Raw genomic sequence first — 19,079 nt, forward strand, 5'->3', positions numbered from 1 at the left:
ATATATAAATTAGTCTTCAAAAATAGTCATTCAAAAGGGAAAATTCATGCTTTTCAATATTATGCAACACACTTTTTTTTATTTTATTTTTTAAAGGAATAACATTCCTTTCTACCTCTTCCCCCCCTCTGATAATCAAATATAAAATGACTTCATTTTCTCCCCTGGACTTATCTTTAATAAGTAATCCTTGTTTCAGAACACCCAATACTTTTCCACAGCCAGTTTATTTAAAACTTACTTCCTCCCCATTGGAGAGGACTGCATCGCTGTCCCCCTTAGTGTGCAGGTGACGCAGCACCCGTGAAACAGTATCGCCCCGTCATGTGCCGCCGGCTAGCGGAGAAGGGTCATTATTTGGCCAGAGCAGCGTCCTGGTGCATTGTTTACAAAAAACGGAGAGAGAGAGAGAGAGAGATGTGTCAATTTTAGAGAGAAAAGTCACACTGTTAGAGGTATACTTCTGATGCCGGCTGAATCACGTATCAGCGGAATGTTTGGTAATGGGGAGCCTAAGAGAGGAGAAGTGTATGTCATATAAAACTCCCCTGAAGCAACCCTACATGAAAATGCAAGCTCTCCTTACCCCTTCATAAATATCGTCTCTGTTTCAGTCAGGCCCTAAAAATGTCAGGCAAGAACATTTTTTCTGTCTGACAAGATGAACACCTGCTTATGAGAGGGAAAGACAGAAAAAGGGAAAAACATATATATATATAGAGAGGAAGAACAAAGAAGGGCAGTTGGAGTTTGAGAGTCAGTTAGTTTGTCATTCGACGATTGCATCGCCGTCAGAGCTCTTCTCACTGAAGTTGTCGTGGGAGTTGTTGGGTTCGTCGTAGAAGAAACAAGAGTGAAGAGAGCTGTTCTCGTGACTAAGAGAAGAAGCCTTGGTCTAGATGATCCCAGAGATGGCAAGATCCACGCCCAAGCACATCTTCGAACTTTATGGTAAGTTTACCCAGTCTTAACCAATAGAATTGCTTAAATTGAATCATTAAAGCCACATCTCCTTTACAATTATCACTCATGTTATACCCACCTTTCTTCTCATGTATCTTGATGTATAGTAAGATACATGTATCTCATGTATCTTACTATTACTTGACCCCATAACTACTTTTGCTACTTATTTGACGCTGAGATAGGTAAATACTTATGTCGTGGTCCAAAGAACAGGAATTACTTTTTTTTTTTTTTTTTTTTTTATGAGAACCCCAAACACGAGAGGTATTATAACCTATAGTACTTAGTACCGTGCTTGGGTTGGAGGTTGAGAAGACGAAAGAAGATATTTGTTGATATTGGACTTGAACTTCTGTAGATTGTAATTTTCAGGAAATACGTATGAAGGAAGGTTGTTCCAGAAAACGGCAGTTGAATGAATAAATGAGGAAGATGAAAAGTTGGTTCTGTGGGTTTGAAGTTGGACAGTAAATGGATGTTGGCTGGTGGCGGCACGAGTTCGGACTGTTTTGAAAGATAGCGCGGGAATTATAGAAGCCAATTCAGAAGAACAGTGCCCATGGAAGTATCTGTAGAAGAGGCATGCAGCAGAAACAGTGTGTCTATGAGAAAGCGAGTAGAGAGACTCTGTCAGAGATGAATCATTAATTAACCTAACTGCCTTCTTCTGAATGGAATCAAGAAGCCAGAGAGAGGTTTTGGGGGCACCACCCCAGATGTGGGAACAATATTCCATGGCAGGGCGGATTTGCGATTTATACAGAGTGAACAGCTGTTTAGAAGAAAAGTAATGTCTAGAACAAAAGAGAAAACAAAGTTTTTTAGATGCAGAAGAAGCAATATTTGTAATGTGCTTGTGCCAAGAGAGATTAGAAGCCATAGTCAGGGTAATCCCCAAAAGGGATATATCATTTTGCCTAAAAATTGGAGTGTCACCAAAGATAAGCATAGGAGCAGAAGAATCCTTTTTGCGAGATATAAGACAAGATTGAGTTTTAGAAGGGTTGAAATCAACTAAGTTGTCTTTGCCCCCACTGGAGAATTACCTGAAGATGGGCATTTAAGGAATTGGCAGCAGATTTTCGAGAACTTGAAGCTGATTGAGCAGGACAAGGTTTCTCAAAATGGAAAGTTGAATGCAATGTGCTATCATCGGCAAAACTATGGATAGGATTTCCAGTCAATGGAAGGTCATTGATATACAAGAGGAAAAGAGTGGGGGAGAGAACTGAACCTTGGGGGACACCGGCATTAGTGGAGAAGTTAGAAGACAGAGAGCCATCTACCATCACCCTCAGTGAGCGATCAGAGAGAAAACTGGATAACCAATTACTAAAAACAGTTGGCAAACCATAAGATGGAAGCTTGTTTAGAAGAACTTTATGCCAAACACGATCAAAAGCCTTTGAGATGTCAAGAGCAACTACTTGTGTTTCACCGAACCTTTCCATTGAATTAGTCCATAAATGGGTAACATAAGCCAGAATATCACCAGTGGATCGACACTGACGGAATCCATACTGGCGATCGTTGATCAGATGGAAGGTTTCTAGGTAGTTTAAGAGTTGGCGGTTAATTGATTTCTCCATTACTTTAGAAAGAGTAGAAGTAATTGCAATGGGACGATAATTGGATGGGAGGGATTTGTCACCCTTTTTAGGCTGGATATGAGCAAATTTCCAAGCAGAAGGAAAAACACCTTTGGAATAAGAAAGTGAAAAAAGGCGGCAAAGAATAGGAGTAAGTTCAGGAGCACAGGTTTTGAGAACAAGTGGAGAAATACCATCAGGACCTGGAGCTTTCTTAGCATCAAGATTCATCAAAATCCTTCTGATATCCTTTTGACGGAAGACCACAGGAGGCATTGAATGGAGCGTGTTAGGAATGTGGGAGGTGTTTTACCAAGATCATTAATACATGAGCTCAAAGAAACATGGGATGCTAGCAGGTCAGCTTTATCCTTGGCTGAAGTGACAACAGAACCATCTGGTTTGGACAGAGGTGGGAGCAGAGATGGGCAAAAGATGCGGCCAATAGCTTTGGCAAGAGACCAGAATGCTCGGCTACCATTAGGGCAAGAAGCAAGTTTTCTACTCTTAGCCTGTTCAAACTCTAGTTTGGACTGATTAATAACTGCTTTACAATTGTTGCGAGCTTTGGTGTAGGCAGAAAATGAAACTGAAGAATTAGAAACCAGCCAATTACGATTTGCGACATTCTTCTTTTGGAGAGCCTTAGCACATTTATTGGAAAACCAAGGTTTAGATAAAGGACGAGATTTTAAAGTGGTGTGTGGGATAAAGGATTCCATTCCTGCAAGAATAATTTCACTGACACAATCTGAGAAAACGTTGACATCAGAAGTTTTGAAACAGTAATCAGACCAAGGAAAAGAAGAAAAGAAGTCTCGCAGGTCATCCCATTTTGCATTCTTGTAATGCCAAACAATACGAGGTTGGGAATAGCCATGAGATAAAGGTTCCATTGGAGAAGAGACAATCACCAAGTTGTGATCTGAAGTGCCTAAAGGACCTCTCACTTCAACCTTGTACTTAGAAGGATTGTTTGTGAGAAAAAGATCAAGCTTATTGGCTGTATGATTAGGATTGTCCGGTATTCTTGTAGGTAAATGAACAATCTGTGCTAGGTCATTAGTAATTGCAAAAGCCTCAGCATCTCGACCTGCTGGGTGGGTGTGACTAGAAAACGGAAGCCAGCTGGAGTTGTGAACATTAAAATCACCAAGGAAAATTACCTCACTGTTAGGAAAGTTGGACTGGAGAAAGTCAAGTTGCAAAGAGAGGAAGTCAAAGAGCTCCAAGTGATTAGTCGAGTTGGAGGAATGATAGAGACAATAGATGAATTTTACACAATGAGGTAGAGAGATTTTAAGCCAGAGAAGATCAAAGAGAGGAGATTCCAAATTGCCAAGTCTCTGACAGGGAATATCAGAACGGACATATGCACAAGTATCACCTTTGAGGCGAAAGGAATCATACAGCAAATAATTTGGACATCTGAGATGAGCAGTATTTGAATCAACTGATAACTGAGATTCAGTCCGAAAAAGTACATGGGGTTTGGAAGACTGCAAGTGGAAATGGACATCGTTGAGATTAGAATTGACACCACATATATTTGTGAAATGAATTAGGAAGTCCTTGGGAGGTTTAGATCTTTTCGCAGATAAGCTTGCTCTATTATTTTGACAATTCATGGTGTATTCAATACACCATGAATTCCACTTTTCTTCTCATGTATCTTGATGTATAGTAAGATACATGTATCTCAAGTATCTTACTATTACTTGACCCCATAACTACTTTTGCTACTTATTTGATGCTGAGATAGGTAAATACTTATGTCGTGGTCCAAAGAACAGGAATTACTGTTTGCCCAGACTACATGAAGACGCACAAAATAATGCACCTACAAGATCCCCTTAATACCTTAACAGCTGAACAAGTACCCTGAATACATTATGTTAGGTTTATTGTACTTTTGTATGTAATGTGTTATATATAATAATGTTGTGTAATAAATCATGTTTGTTTCCTAGCTTTGCCTCATGACATTCTTTGGTTACACACAAACCACTGAAATAGAATTGAGAAAGAACCTTTATTGTGGTCGCCTCGAGGCTCTGTTATTTAAATAGAGAATCGGAGTGGAGAACACAGCGCCTCCCGATGTTGCCAGTTTTATTCCAAGAGTAAAATTGAAGAACGCGAGTTATATGTCCTAATCTAAACTGGTAGACGATCGCGATTAACCCGGACTCTCTGGACAATCATTTTAGTGTTGAGCATGCCTGAAAGTTGTAGTGATAGCAGTCAAAGGTTCCCAGCATGCCTCTGCTATAACGGAGAGAAAATAAGATGGGTGGAACACAAATCAAGAGTATTACTCCCTCTAGTTGCCTCCCGAACATTCGTATGTAGAAAACAATCATCCAATCAAAAAATATATCCACAAAAGCCTTGCTAGTGTGTGAGTGACCAACCCACAAATTCCAGTCAATATCTGGGAAATTAAAATTCCCCATTATAAGACTCTCTGATTTATTGGCCCACTCTATTTCCCTGTACAGTGTCTTATTATACTCATCAGAGTCATTAGGCCTATAGCACACTCCTACTCTCAATTTTGATCTCCCAATGCTTATGTCACACCAAACTGACTCGACACTGCACTGTCCAGCGATGTCGACTGGCTTCACTTTCTTGGATTTTATGTGTTTCTTAACTAATAGCATAATCCCTCCTCCCTTCCTATCCTGTCTATCCTTTCTGTACCCATTATACTCAACAAATTCCAGTTCTGCATTCCTTATATCTGTGTGACACCACGTCTCTGATATCGCAACAATATCTGCCTTTGAAGTTTTGAGCAATACCTCAAATTCATCAAATTTATTTACCAAACTGCTAGCATTGGTTTACATGCACCTGTTCCTATTCTTAGCTACCCAAACACAACCCATGTGTTTACTTGGACTGCAATGACTCCCGGCAGTCTCTGAAATATCCTGCTCTTGTTTTCCAGGCTTCTGCTCATTCCAATAGAAGCAGTGCAAGAATCACTTTCACCTCTGCCAGTGGCCACTGTTAATCTATTAGTCCTTATATCCCCCCAAGTTAACAGTTTTCTGACCCACCTAACACTGCCTCCATAGCATCAGCAAATATTCTTGCACCCTTTCTATTTAAGTGCATCCCATCACTGTAGAAGCAGTCTCTCCTGTTAACAAGTACAGACCAGGCTGAAAAAAATTCTACCCCTTGAGCCTTGCACAATCTTTCCAGGGCCGAATTGATCGACAAGGCTCTCATCATAGACAAAAAGAATAGGAGTATTCAAAAAGAATAGGATAAATAGGACCACCATACGTCTGCCACAGACAAAATTAGTTGATGATGGTGCAGAATAGATATCATCTTTTAAGCACAGGGAAATGTGATATTGTTGAATATGCTCTCACTAATGATATTAAGACTAGGAGACCTGAAAACTTAAAAAGTAAAGGGAAATGTTGAGAAAAAGTCACAAGTTAGGATTAAATTTCAAATCTGCGGCGCCTCCGTAGCCAGGTGGGCAGGAGCAGCAGTATGTAGCACACACTTCTTGATTAGACCGGGGTTCAAACCCGTGACCACCAAATATGGAGGATATGGAAAGGTTGGGAATGACTACCACATATCTCCGGAGCAATATGGCCTTAATTGTAATGCTCCTAAAAACCAAATAACAACAACAACAAAGAATCTGCATTTCTGCCCATAGGAGGTAATACAAGGTGACAGTCTTGGCAATCAATCTGACCCTGCAGAAAATCTATGACTCGTGGGGTGGAATTTTCCTCAGTGTTGTCTGTGACTGTTATCAAGAGAAACAGTTTCTAAAAGGATGGGATACATATAAATAGAAGAGGGTGCAGGAATATTTTCTGATGCCATTGTTAAGGGAAATTGATTAGGGAAACTGAAAATTTAAGAGATACACAGATTAACTAAAGCTGCAAGCAGAGTTGAAAGTAATTCTTAAACTTTCAACAGCCTCGAAAGTAAAGTGTCAGGAATTTCAAAGCCAGCTGCAGATCCTCATAAAACAAGCAAATACGTGGGCTGTGTATTAGGGTAACTAAAAGTAAGAACAACAAGAGCAGATATACTTGCATATACACTAAGTCAGGAGGATACATAATTTTGATGAATTTGAAGGACTGGATAGGTCAACAAATGCAGACATTGTAGGGATATCAGAACCATGATGTCACTCATAATGAGCTATGATGATATATAACTATGATATAATGAGCCATGATGATATATAACTATGATATAATGAGCCATGATGTCACTCACACATAATGTATGTAGAATTTGTATATGGGAAGTACAATGGGTACAGAAAGCAGAAACAGCAGAGGCAGGATTAGCTCTTAGTTAAGAAAAAATATTAAATCCAATGCCATGTATCCAGTTGACATGGCATTAGATTTAATGGGTGGCCAGTGCAATGTTGAGTCAGTTTGGTGTGACAAACACTAGGAAAACAAAAATGAGAATAGGAATATGTTATGGGCCTAATGACTGTGATAAGTATAATAAAAAACTATACAGAAAAAGAGTGGGTTAGTTGGTTTTGTTTATTATATGGTTTTCAGGAGCATTAGCAACTAAGACCATATTGCTCCGGGGATATGCGGTGGTCATTCCTTGACTTTTCCGCATCCTCCGTATTTGGTGGTCACGGTCGAACCCCGGTCTAACCAAGAAGTGTGTGCTAAGCACTGCTGCTCCTGCCCACCTGGCTAGGGAGGCACCAGTGGGCTAGTATATCAGAATGTACTATAATGGGGAATTATTACTTTCCAGACATTGCCTGGAAATTGTGGGTTGGTCAATCACACATGCTAGCAAGAATTCTGTAGATTTAATGGATGGATGTTTTCTAAAATAGCATGTTAGAAAGGTAAAAAAAAAAATAATAAAACAGAGGAGATAATCTGTCTATCTGCAGTCATTCATCATGCATTAAGAATCTGTAAATAAAATAAAAACTAGGAGACAGTAATTACAGCGTATTAATGCAGGATTTACTTAAAAATTTAACTACCATCAAGGGTAAAGGGAAGGACTTTTGCTATTGTAAAGGTGACTATGGTTTCAGGCAGTTTTTGAATTTTAGAGTGGGACCAGCTGATGTTGTTACCTGCAAATTCTAAATAGGAAGCATTCAAGGAAATAATCGTATAAGATACTAACTCTTTTTATACTAAAAATTACTGCTCAAGGTTTAGACAAACTGATGTTAAATGAACTAATCATGGCAGACAATAAAAATGCATGGTTGCACATAAATTATCAGGTGTTACAGAAGCCAATGGCAGATATAAACTGGTCTGAAATCAATTCACAATTTAGGTTAGGGAAGCAAAGGAGATTATGAGAAAATCATCCCCTTCCTTCAAATGTTTATTCAATTATAATGTGGTTCTCTCTACGTTGATTCACTATAACACTGTTTTTATATTATAACGCTGTTTTATCAGTGTACAGATTAAATTTTTGAATTTAATTCTTTTACAGTTTGAATTTTTGGCATGTTTAACGAAAATGTTTCATGTGATGTAGTGGATAGCATGAGAATGAATAGCAAAACAGCATTAAAACATTTCCCACAATAGACTTGAGAAATTTTCCCATGTTCAGTTAAATTCTCTCCCACGCTAATTTAATTGCAGTACAGTGACTTGTTACGTAGTTCAACATTTGAAACACTTATCAAGTTAAGGAATATGCAGCATTGCTTGTAATATTTGCAGATATGCATTTATCCAGTCCAGTTATTACTCAGTACAGTGTTAGACATTGTCCGTAATGGACAGTTTACTCGAATATTGTATCATAATCAACGTAACACAGTTACATCTTCGAAGAGTTATATGGCAGATAAGAATGAAAAAGCAACAACATCTGGACATGGTAGGAAGACTACAAAGGTAAGAAACAGACTAAGTTTGAAAATTAAATTTGAAATTTTGAAGCAAATTGATTCTGCTCAATGACAGATGGATGTGTGCACAACAATTGAGGGCTGCTAATTCAAATGTAAGAACAAATATAAAATATAAAGAACTAATTTTTGCAGCAGAAAAGACAGCCGTTCCATTATTGATTAGGAAATATCCAATAGCACAGACCACAACTCACAAATACATATGTTACCTTATGGTATTACGACACTCATTTAGTGCTGATTCACTTAGCACTCTGTTTTTCCAGAACAAATTATCAGTGTTAAGCAGGGGTCACTTGTAATGTAAACAATAGAAGGATGGAAAAAAAGGGGTGCTCTTAACAAGAAAGGGCTTCAGTTCTGCAAATCATCTGGAAACTAGGCACCTGCCAGATTGTCTTACCAAGAAATTTAAGGCTTTGAATGGATTGAGCAGGCTCAATGCTAATGGAATTCTTCCTATTGTTTAAACTATACATATGAGGGAGCATAAATTAGGAAGGATATCTGCAGAATGGATGGGTGGAAGTTTGCCTTCAACCAGTAGGTGTTTAATTGTTGGAATAAACTTCCATCCATTGCAGGGAAGTGGTCAGTTTTAAAAAAAGGATTAGACAAACTACTGGAGAGGATAGACAGATGATATCGGAAGGGTTTTGTTTTTTTTTTTTTTTTTTTTGTTGAGGTTTTAAAGCTTCTTTTTGTTTTTTCTTTTCTTTAATCATTTGTCCCTACTAATACCAAGAAGCTCAGTCTTTCTACAGATAAATTTTTCATACTTGGAAGCAGTATTCCAAATGAGCATAAGGGCTACTTGAGGGATCAAGATGTGCCTATCCAGAGATTGCCTATGGGGAAAGTTAGTTCATGAAGAGGCTATAATAAATCTGAATTAATGATATAAATGGATTTATTTTGAACAGCTGAAAAGCTGAGTCAGATTTGCATTATTTCCTATAAAACATTTAACGGTTAATGGTACCTATAAGTTCTCCATAAATTGCAGATTTGATAAGCAGGCACTGTGGTAATAACTGCAGTGAACAAGGATGTATTTAACTAAATGTTCTGTATTGCAATGCATGCATTGAGCAGGATTCTCATCCATTAGTAGATACAAGTGAGGGAAATGTGTATCGCCAATATATGCCCTTGCTAAAACAACCCTTTTCTGCCATTTTGTTCTGTAACAAGAGTGCCATAGTTGCAGTTGCTGTTTTATGATAAAGTTGGTTATGATTTGCACCGGCCACATTCAAAGCCATTTGTCTTTACAAATTCTTTGTATTATCTTTCTATAAATAGTGAACGTTACAAAAAAAAAAAACTGAGCTATGATTGACGTTGTTGAAAGTTTGGCAACTTTATCTACCTTATTCTCTGGGATACCAAAATGCTCTGAAATTCAGCAGAATGTTACTCTCTAGTTTTTATTCTAAAAATCCATTAATAGAATCAAATTTGTTATATGATGAATAGAAGCTGAACTGTTTTTAAGGCACTCAGAAATATCCAGTATATATTAATATCTGCGAGGTGTCCAAGTCTTTAATATGTCCTAAAGCTAGTTTAATGACAAATAGTTCACAGCTGCCAATGCACCATAGAATAGCAAACAACTGACCGACAAACCTAGTTCAACAGTATACATACAACAACACTATCAGTAAGAGACAGCATTGTATGAGACATTGCTGCTGCATTCAGAGCAGTGTCTATTTTAAAACTATCAATGTAAATCTGATAGCAATGTGAATGATAGGGTGAATGAGCTGTATGTAGTTCCTTGATGATGCAGGTGGCTAATGAATTTTTTCCCGAAAGTTAAAAGTAGTAATCATCATAGAAAGATATTTCTAGGGATGAGAGGGGGGGGGGGATCTGGTTGGTCCATTTCTTGGCAAATGTCAAGATGAATGTTCCAAGTGTTTATCAGATATTGTCTAATTAGCATTAGTAGTGGCATATGATGCAAGAAAGTAAGCTTGCAAAAACAAAGCCAAAAAAAAAAAAAAAACTTCCCATTACACCAATCAATTATTTAAGCTATCAGCTTCCACAACGGCAGATGGAAGTTTGTTCCAGCTATCAATCACTCACTGGCTAAAGGCAAATTTCCACACATCTATTCTGCAACTGTTTTTCTATAATTTGAATTTATATCCCCTTAAGTGCATGACGTGAGCAAGAGGAAGAATCCCATCAATTTCGAGCTTGCTCAAACCATTGAAAACCTTATACACCTTAATTAGTTCACCTCACAGGTGCCTAGTCTCCAGATGCCGCAATATACAGAACTTAAGCCTTTCTTGGTAAGTGCAACTCTCTTTTTCCCCTCACTCAATAATTCAGCAAAACTTTACATGTAAACACATCAATAAATTTTTTTTTTTTTTTTTAGTTCTTAACTTTTTAGATGTCCCCTGAATCCAAGGATGCTTTTAACATTATAAATAAAGATTTGACTACAAATTTTACTGCTTCTCTTAACATAATTGGAAATATTCCATCAGCAATAGGAATTTACATTTATCTGCAACAATTTTATCTCAGTTATTAGTGAAGTCCAACAGGGTTTGGTGTTGGGTCGACATTTCTCTGTATATTTATCAATAATATATTGAGGAAGGTATATCAGGCTTAGTTTCGAAGTTTGCAGATGATTCAAAGGTTGGCAGGGTTGTTAATGACAGTAATGGCATGGCCTGATACTGCAATAGGATCTACAAAATTGGGCAGAAGGGCTGAGATGTGGGAAATTAAGTTTAACATTGATAAATGAAAAGTACTGTATATGGGTAGAAGTAAACCCAGAGGAATGTAACAATTGCGTGGTAGAAAATGAAAAAGACCTGGGAGAAATTCTGCAGTCAGATATGAAGTTTTCCGAACAATCAAGACAGGCTGCAAGAGCAGGTCAGGGGGTTTTGTCAATGATACACAGGAATCTCGCTAGAAGGAAAAGAAGGTGATTGTTCCTCTGTGTGAGGCAATGGTCAGGCCATGTCTTAAATACTGCTTACAGGTCTGGAGGCCTCATATTAGGAAGGATGTAGATTTGCTCCAGTGTGTACAGAGAAGTGCAACAAGATTATTGAGGGAAATTAAGGGATCCTCTTACCAAGAGAGGCTTAAGTTCTGTATATTGCGGCATCTGGAGACTAGGCACCTGTGAGGTGAACTAATTAAGGTGTATAAAACCTTGAATGGGTTGAGCACGCTGAATTCTGATGGGATTCTTCCACTTGTTCAGATTACAAACCTAAAGGGGAATAAATTCAAATTGAGGAAAGACAGTTAAAGAATACATGTGCAGAAATTTACCATTAGCCAGTGGGTGGTTAATTGCTGGAAGAAACTTCCATCACTCGTTATGGAAGTTGATAGGTTAAATAAATTTCACGAGGCACTGGACAGACATTTAAAGGGAATGATCATGTGATTATTATTTTTTTGGCTGATGCTACATAAGCTCATACGCTTGCTTTCTTGCATCACATGCCACAATTACTATCTCCAGCTTCCATTCCATTGTCATAAATCTTTTTTTTTTTTTTTTTTTCTTTTATGAAAACCCCAAACACGAGAGGTATTAGAACCTATAGTACTTAGTACCATGCTTGTGTTGGAGTTGAGAATATGAAAGAAGATATTTGTTGACATTACACTTGAACTTCTGTAGACTGCAATTTTCAGGAAATACGTATGAAGGAAGGTTGTTCCAGAAAACAGCAGTTGAATGAATAAACGAGAAAGAGGAAAAGTTTGTTCTGTGAATTTGTAGTTGGACAGTAAATGGATGCTGGCTGGTGGCAGCACATCTCTGGACTGTTTTGAAAGAGAGAGTGGGAATTATAGAAGCCAATTCAGAAGAACAGTGCCCATGGAAATATCTGAAGAAAAGGCATGCAGCAGAAACAGTACGTCCATGAGACGAGTGCAGAGACTCTGTTAGAGAGGAGTCATTAATTAATCTAACTGCCCTCTTCTGAATGGAATCTAGGAGCCTGAGAGGTTTTGGAGGCACTGACCCATTTGTGGGAACAATATTCCATGGTAGGGCGGATTTGCGATTTGTACAGAGTGAACAGCTGTTTGGAAGAAAAGTAACGCCGAGAGTGAAATAGAAAACCAAGTTTTTAGATGCATAGGAAGCAATATTTGTAATGTGCTTGTGCCAAGAGAGATTAGAAGTCAGAGTAATCCCCAAAATATATATATTATCTTGCCTAGAAATCAGAATGTCACCAAAGATAAGCATAGGAGCCAAAGAATCCTTTTTGTGAGACATAAGACAAGACTGAGTTTTGGAAGCCTAGAAATCAACTAAGTTGTCTTTGCCCCACTGGCGAATTACCTGTAGATCAGCATTTAAGGAATTGGTAGTGGATAGTCGAGAAGTTGAAGCTGATTGAGCAAGGCAAGGTTTCTGAAACTGGAAAGTGGAATGCAACGTTCTATCATTGGCAAAACTATGGAAAGGATTTCCAGTCAATGGAAGTAGGTCATTAATATACAAGAGGAAAAGAGTGGGGGAAAGAAATGAACCTTAGGTACACCAGCATTAGTGGATAACTCAGAAGACAGAGAGCTATCTACCATCACCATCAGTGAGCGGTCAGAGAGAAGACTGCATAACCAATTACAAAAAACAATTGCCCAACCATAAGATGGAAGCATGTTTAGAAGACCTTCATGCCAAACATGATCGAAAGCCTTCGAGATGACAAGAGCAACTGCTTGTGTTTCACGGAACTTTTCCATTGAATTTTTCCATAAAAGGTAACATAAGCCAGAATATGATCAGTGGATCGAAACTGATGGAATCCATACTGGCGATTGTTGATCAGACGGAAGGTTTCTAGGTAGTTTAAGAGTTGGCAGTTAATTGAACTCTCCATTACTTTAGAAAGAGTAGAAGTAATTACAATGGGACGATAATTGGATGGGAGGGATTTTTCACCGTTTTAAGGAACTGGCTGGATATGAGCAAATTTCCAAGCAGAAGGATAAACAAATTTGGAATAAGAAAGTGAAAAAAGGCAGTAAAGAATAGGAATAAGATCAGGAGCACAGGTTTTGAGAACAAGTGGAGAAATACCATCAAGATCTGGAGCTTTCTTAGCATCAAGATTCGTCAAAATCCCTCTGACATTCTTTTCACAGAAGACCACAGGATCCATTGAATGGTGAGTGTTGGGAATGGTGGGAGGTGTTTTGCCAAGATCATCAATAAATGAGTTGGAAGAAAAATGGGATGCTAGCAGGTCAGCTTTATCCTTGGCTGAAGTAACAATAGAACCATCTGGTTTTGAGAGATGTGGGAGCAGAGATGGGCAAAAGTCGCAGCCAATAGCTTTGGCAAGAAACCAGAATTCTGGGCTACTATTAGGACAAGAAGCAAGTTTTCTACTCTTAGCCTGTTCAAAATCTAATCTGGACTAATTAATCAGGTCCATGAGGTTGTAAGAGACATTCTCTCAGACATGCCAGACAAGCTATACTTGCTATCTGGAAACCAAAAACGCTGATGGAACTGATATTTGGGTGACACTGAAGTCAACTGAACCCAATTTCGCCGAAGTCCGGACAGTCTGTGACAGCCAAAACCACTGCTTGCACCTTCACGATTGTAGGACTTTTAGTAACCCTGGGTATAAACTCCATGCACATGCACACTGCGGGTGACCACCCAAGCGTGAACCAATGTAAGAAGGGGTTGAGGTGTGGTGCCCACACCACATAGAAGAATGCCACATATAGGAATGTGTTACAAGGCAATACTAGGAGGTAGATGAATCTCTTCAACCAGTGAAATACCAGCACTGCTTATTGTAGGCTCGAAGTGGGGGAACCCATGATTAGTCTCCAGAGCTAAGTTCCGGTCAACCCTTCCCCATCTCTTCCATTATGCAGTATGACTGATGACCTTTGAAGTTATGATGAACATCATGGCGAGATCCAGTCTTCTTTATATTTCAAGGGTACAACTCTAAATGGTGATCGAGGCTGGCCGCTAGTTAGTACACCAGACCGAATCTATTGGTAACTCTTTAGGAGGCTTCCAGATCAGCTAATGTATAATCTTGTTACCTCTACTCTGCCAAATAGTGACTGGAGGGAGTGCGAGTAGTGTGTATGCGATAGGGCCATTGTCGAGGCCACGTTATATCAAGTACCTGAGTATATTCATATCATGTGTATGCAATATCCAAAAATTTCATTATTTCATACAGCATGTCCCCCCCCACTTTTTCTTACTATCGAATACACTATGAATTGTAAAACTAATAGAGCTTATCTGCAAAAAGATTTAAACCTCAGAAACACTTCTTAGTTCATTTCACAAATATATGTGGTCTCAATTCTAATCTCAACAATATCCATTTCCACTTGAAGTCTGCCAAACCCTATGTACTTTTTCTGACAGAATCTCAGTTATCGGTTAATTCAACTACTGATCATCTCAGCCGCCCAAATTATTAGCTGTGTGATTCCTTTCACCTCAAAGGTGGTACTTGTGCATATGTCCATTCCGATATTCCCTGTCACAGACTTGATAATTTGGAATCTCCTCTTTTCGATCTTCTCTGGCTTAAATTCTCTCTACCTCATTGTGTCAAATTCATCTGTTGTCTTTCCAGTTCTTCCAACTCCATTAATCACTTGGAGCTCTTTGACTTCCTCTCTTTGCAACTTGAGTTCCTCCAGTCCAACTTTCCTAACAGTGAGTTATTTTCCTTGGTGATTTTAATGTTCACAACTCCAGATGGCTTCCATTTTCTAGTCATACCGACCCAGGTGGTCGAGATGCTGAGGCTTTTGCAATTACTAATGACTTTGTACAGATTGTTCATTTACCTACAAGAATAAAGGACAATCCTAACCATACAGCCAACACGCTTGATCATTTTCTCACAAACAACCCTTCTAAGTACACGGTTGAAGTGAGTGATTGTCTCTTCTCCAAGGGAGCCTTTATCTCATGGCTGTTCCCAACCTGTCATTGTTTGTCATTAGAAGAATGCAAAACGGAATGACCTATGAGATTTCATTTCTTCTTTTCCTTGGTCGGATTACCGTTTCAAAACTTCTGATGTCAACATTTGCTCAGATCGTATCAATGATCTTATTCTTGTAGAAATGAAATCTTTTTTTCTACACTCCAGTTTAAATTTCTTGTCCTTTATCTAAATCTTGGTTTTCCAATAAATGTGCTAAGGCTGTTTAAGAGAAGAACATTGCATATCTTAATTCACTTGTTTCCAAATCTTCAGATTCATTTTCTGCCTACATCAAAGCTCGCAACAATTGTAAGGCAGTTATTAATCAGTCCAAACTTGATTTTGAACAGGCTAAGAGTAGAAAACTTGCTTCTTGCCCTAATGGTAGAAAAGCATTCTGGTCTCTGACCAAAGCTATTGGCTGCAACTTTTGCCTTCTCTACTCACACCTCTGTCAAAACCAGATGGTTCTGTTGTCACTTCAGCCAAGGATAAAGCTGACCTGCTAGAATCCTATTTTTCTTCCAACTCCTGTATCAATGATCTTGGTAAAACACCTCCCACCATTCCCAACACACTCCATTTAATGCCTCCTGTGGTCTTCCGTGTAAAAGATGTCAGAAGGATTTTGACAAATCTTGATGCTAAGAAAGCCCCAGGTCCTGATGGTATTTCTCCACTTGTTCTCAAAACCTGTGCTCCTGAACGTGCTCCTATTCTTTGCCGCCTTTTTTCACTTTCTTATTCCAAACATGTTTTTCCTTCTGCTTGGAAATTTGCTCATATCCAGCCAGTTACTAAAAAGGGTGACAAATCCCTCGTATCCAATTATAATCCCATTGCAATTACTTCTACTCTTTCTGGTTTCTTGCCAAAGCTATTGGCCGCAACTTTTGCCCATCTCTGCTCCCACCTCTGTCAAAACCAGATGGTTCTGTTGTCACTTCAGCCATGGATAAAGCTGACCTGCTAGCATTCCATTTTTCTTCCAACTTATGTATTAATGGTCTTGGTAAAACAAATCCCACTATTCCCAACACGCTCCATTCAATGCCTCCTATGGTCTTCCGTCAAAAGGACGTCAGAAAGATTTTGACAAATCTTGATGCAAAGAAAGGTCCTGATGGTATTTCTCCACTTGTTCTCAAAATCTGTGCTCCTGAACTTACTCCTCTTCTTTGCCACCTTTTTTCACTTTCTTATTCCAAAGGTGTTTTTCTTTCTGCTTGGAAATTTGCTCATATCCAGCCAGTTCCTACAAAGGGTGACAAATCCCTCCGATCAAGTTATTGTCCCATTGTAATTAATTCTGCTGTTTCTAAAGTAATGGAGAAATCAATTAACTGCTAACTCTTAAACTACATATAAACTTCCATCTGATCAACAATCGCCAGTATGGCTTCTGGCAGTGTCTGGCAGTTTCTGGCTATGGAAAAATTCAATTTTTTTTTTTTTGGCAATTGTTGGCGCATCGGCTTCTGTGGCCATAATGAAAACTTCCTGCATTATGGCACCTCCCAAGATTTTTGCAGTACTTTGACACAAGCCCAAGGTGGGAATCGAACCCGCGACCTTTGGGTTGCCAGGCAGGAATTACCCACCCGGCTAGCGTGGTCGTTGAAAAATTCAATGGAAAAGTTTGAGATTTTAAGAGCAACACAAGCAGTTGCTCTTAACATCTCAAAGGCTTTTGATCGTGTTGGCATAAAGGTCTCCTAAACAAGCTTCCATCTTATGGTTTGCCAACTGTTTTTTGTAATTGGTTATCCAGTTTTCTCTCTGACTGCTCACTGAGGGTGATGGTAGATGGCTCTCTGTCTTCTAACTTTTCCACTAATGTCGGTTTCCCCAAAGGTTCAGTTCTTTCCCCCATTCTTTTCCTCTTGTATATTAATGACCTTCTTCCACTGACGGGAAATCCTATCCATATTTTTGCCGATGATAGCACGTTGCAATCAACTTTCCATTTTGAGAAACCTTGCCCTGCTAAAACTTCAACTTCTCGAATATCCACTACCAATTGCTTAAATACCAATCTCCAGGTAATTCTCCAGTGCAGCAAAGACAACTTAGTTGACTTCAAGCCTTCTAAAACTCAGTCTTGTCTTATATCTTCCAAAAAGGATTCTTCTGCTCCTATGCTTATCTTTGGTGACACACCAATTTCTAGGCAAAATGATATATCTCGTTTGGGGATTACGCTGACTTCTAATCTCTCTTGGCACAAGCACTTTACAAATATTGCTTCCTCTGTATCTAAAAAACTTGGTTTTCTCTTTCGCTCTCGGCGTTACTTTTCTTCCAAACAGCTGTTCACTCTGTACAAATCCATTTACTGTTCAACATCCATTTACTGTCCAACTTCAAACTCACAGAACGAACTTTTCATCTTCCTCATTTATTCATTCAACTGCTGTTTTTTGGAACAACCTTCCTTCATACATATTTCCTGAAAATTACAGTCTACAGAAGTTCAAGTCCAATGTCAACAAATATCTTTTCGTCTCCTCTACCTCCAACCCAAGCACGGTACTAAGTACTATAGGTTCTAATACCTCTCATGTTTGGGGTTTTCATAAAAAAAAAAAAAATTGCTTTGCAATTGTTGCGAGCTTTGGGGTAGGCAGAAAATTAAACTGAAGAATTGGAAACAAGCCAATTACAATATGCAACATTCTTCTCTTAAACAGCCTTAGCACATTTATTGGAAAACCAAGGTTTAGATAAAGGACAAGATTTTAAAATGTAGTGTGGAATAAATGATTCCATTAAATGATTAGTTGACATCAGAAGTTCTGAAACAGTAATCCGACCAAGGAAAATAAATCTCGCAGGTCATCCCATTTTGCATTCTTGTAATGCCAAACAACATGATGTTGGGATTAGCCATGAGATAAATGATCCATTGAAGAAGAGACAATCGCCAAGTTGTGATCTGAGTAGCCTAAAGGACCACTCACTTCGACCATGTACTTAGGTTTGTTTGTAGGAAAAAGATCGGGCATTGCGGTATGGTTAGGATTGTTCAGTATTCTGGTAGGTATATGAACAATGTGCGCGAAGTCAATCGTAATTGCAAAAGCCTCAGAAACTCCACCAGCTAGGGCTGTGTAACTAGAGAATGGAAGCCAGCTGGAATTGTGAACATTAAAATCACCAAGGAAAATTACTTCATTGTTAGGAAAATTCAACTATAGAAAGTCAAGTTGCAAAGAGAGGAAGTCAAAGAGCTCCAAGTGATTAGTCGAGTTGGAGGAATGATAGAGACAATAGATGAATTTGACAAAATGAGGTAGAGAGATTTTAAGCCAGAGATGGTTGAAAAGAGGAGATACCAAATTACCAAGTCTGTGACAGGGAATATCGGAACAGACATATTCAAAAGTACCACCTTTGAGATGAAAGGAATCATACAACAAATAATTTGGGCAGCTGAGATGAGCAGTGGTTGAATCAACTGATAACTGAGATTCTGTCAGAAAAAGTACATGAGGTCTGGCAGACTGCAAGTGGAAATGGGCATTGTGAAGATTAGAATTGAGACCATGTACATTTGTGAAATGGACTAGGAAGTATTTGGGAGGTTTA

At 38.7% G+C, this 19,079-nt stretch overlaps 1 protein-coding gene across 3 annotated transcripts in view; it reads right to left on the reverse strand.

The window, feature by feature from the left end:
* bchs (WD repeat and FYVE domain containing 3 bchs) overlaps positions 1–19,079 on the reverse strand; it is a 1,877,108-nt gene that overhangs the window by 1,272,848 nt on the left and 585,181 nt on the right. The gene's annotated exons all lie outside the window — the stretch shown is intronic.

The sequence above is a fragment of the Mastigoproctus giganteus genome, chromosome 2 (assembly GCF_048544385.1).
Source record: "Mastigoproctus giganteus isolate SK-2022 chromosome 2, ASM4854438v1, whole genome shotgun sequence".
Lineage (NCBI taxonomy): Eukaryota > Metazoa > Arthropoda > Arachnida > Uropygi > Thelyphonidae > Mastigoproctus > Mastigoproctus giganteus.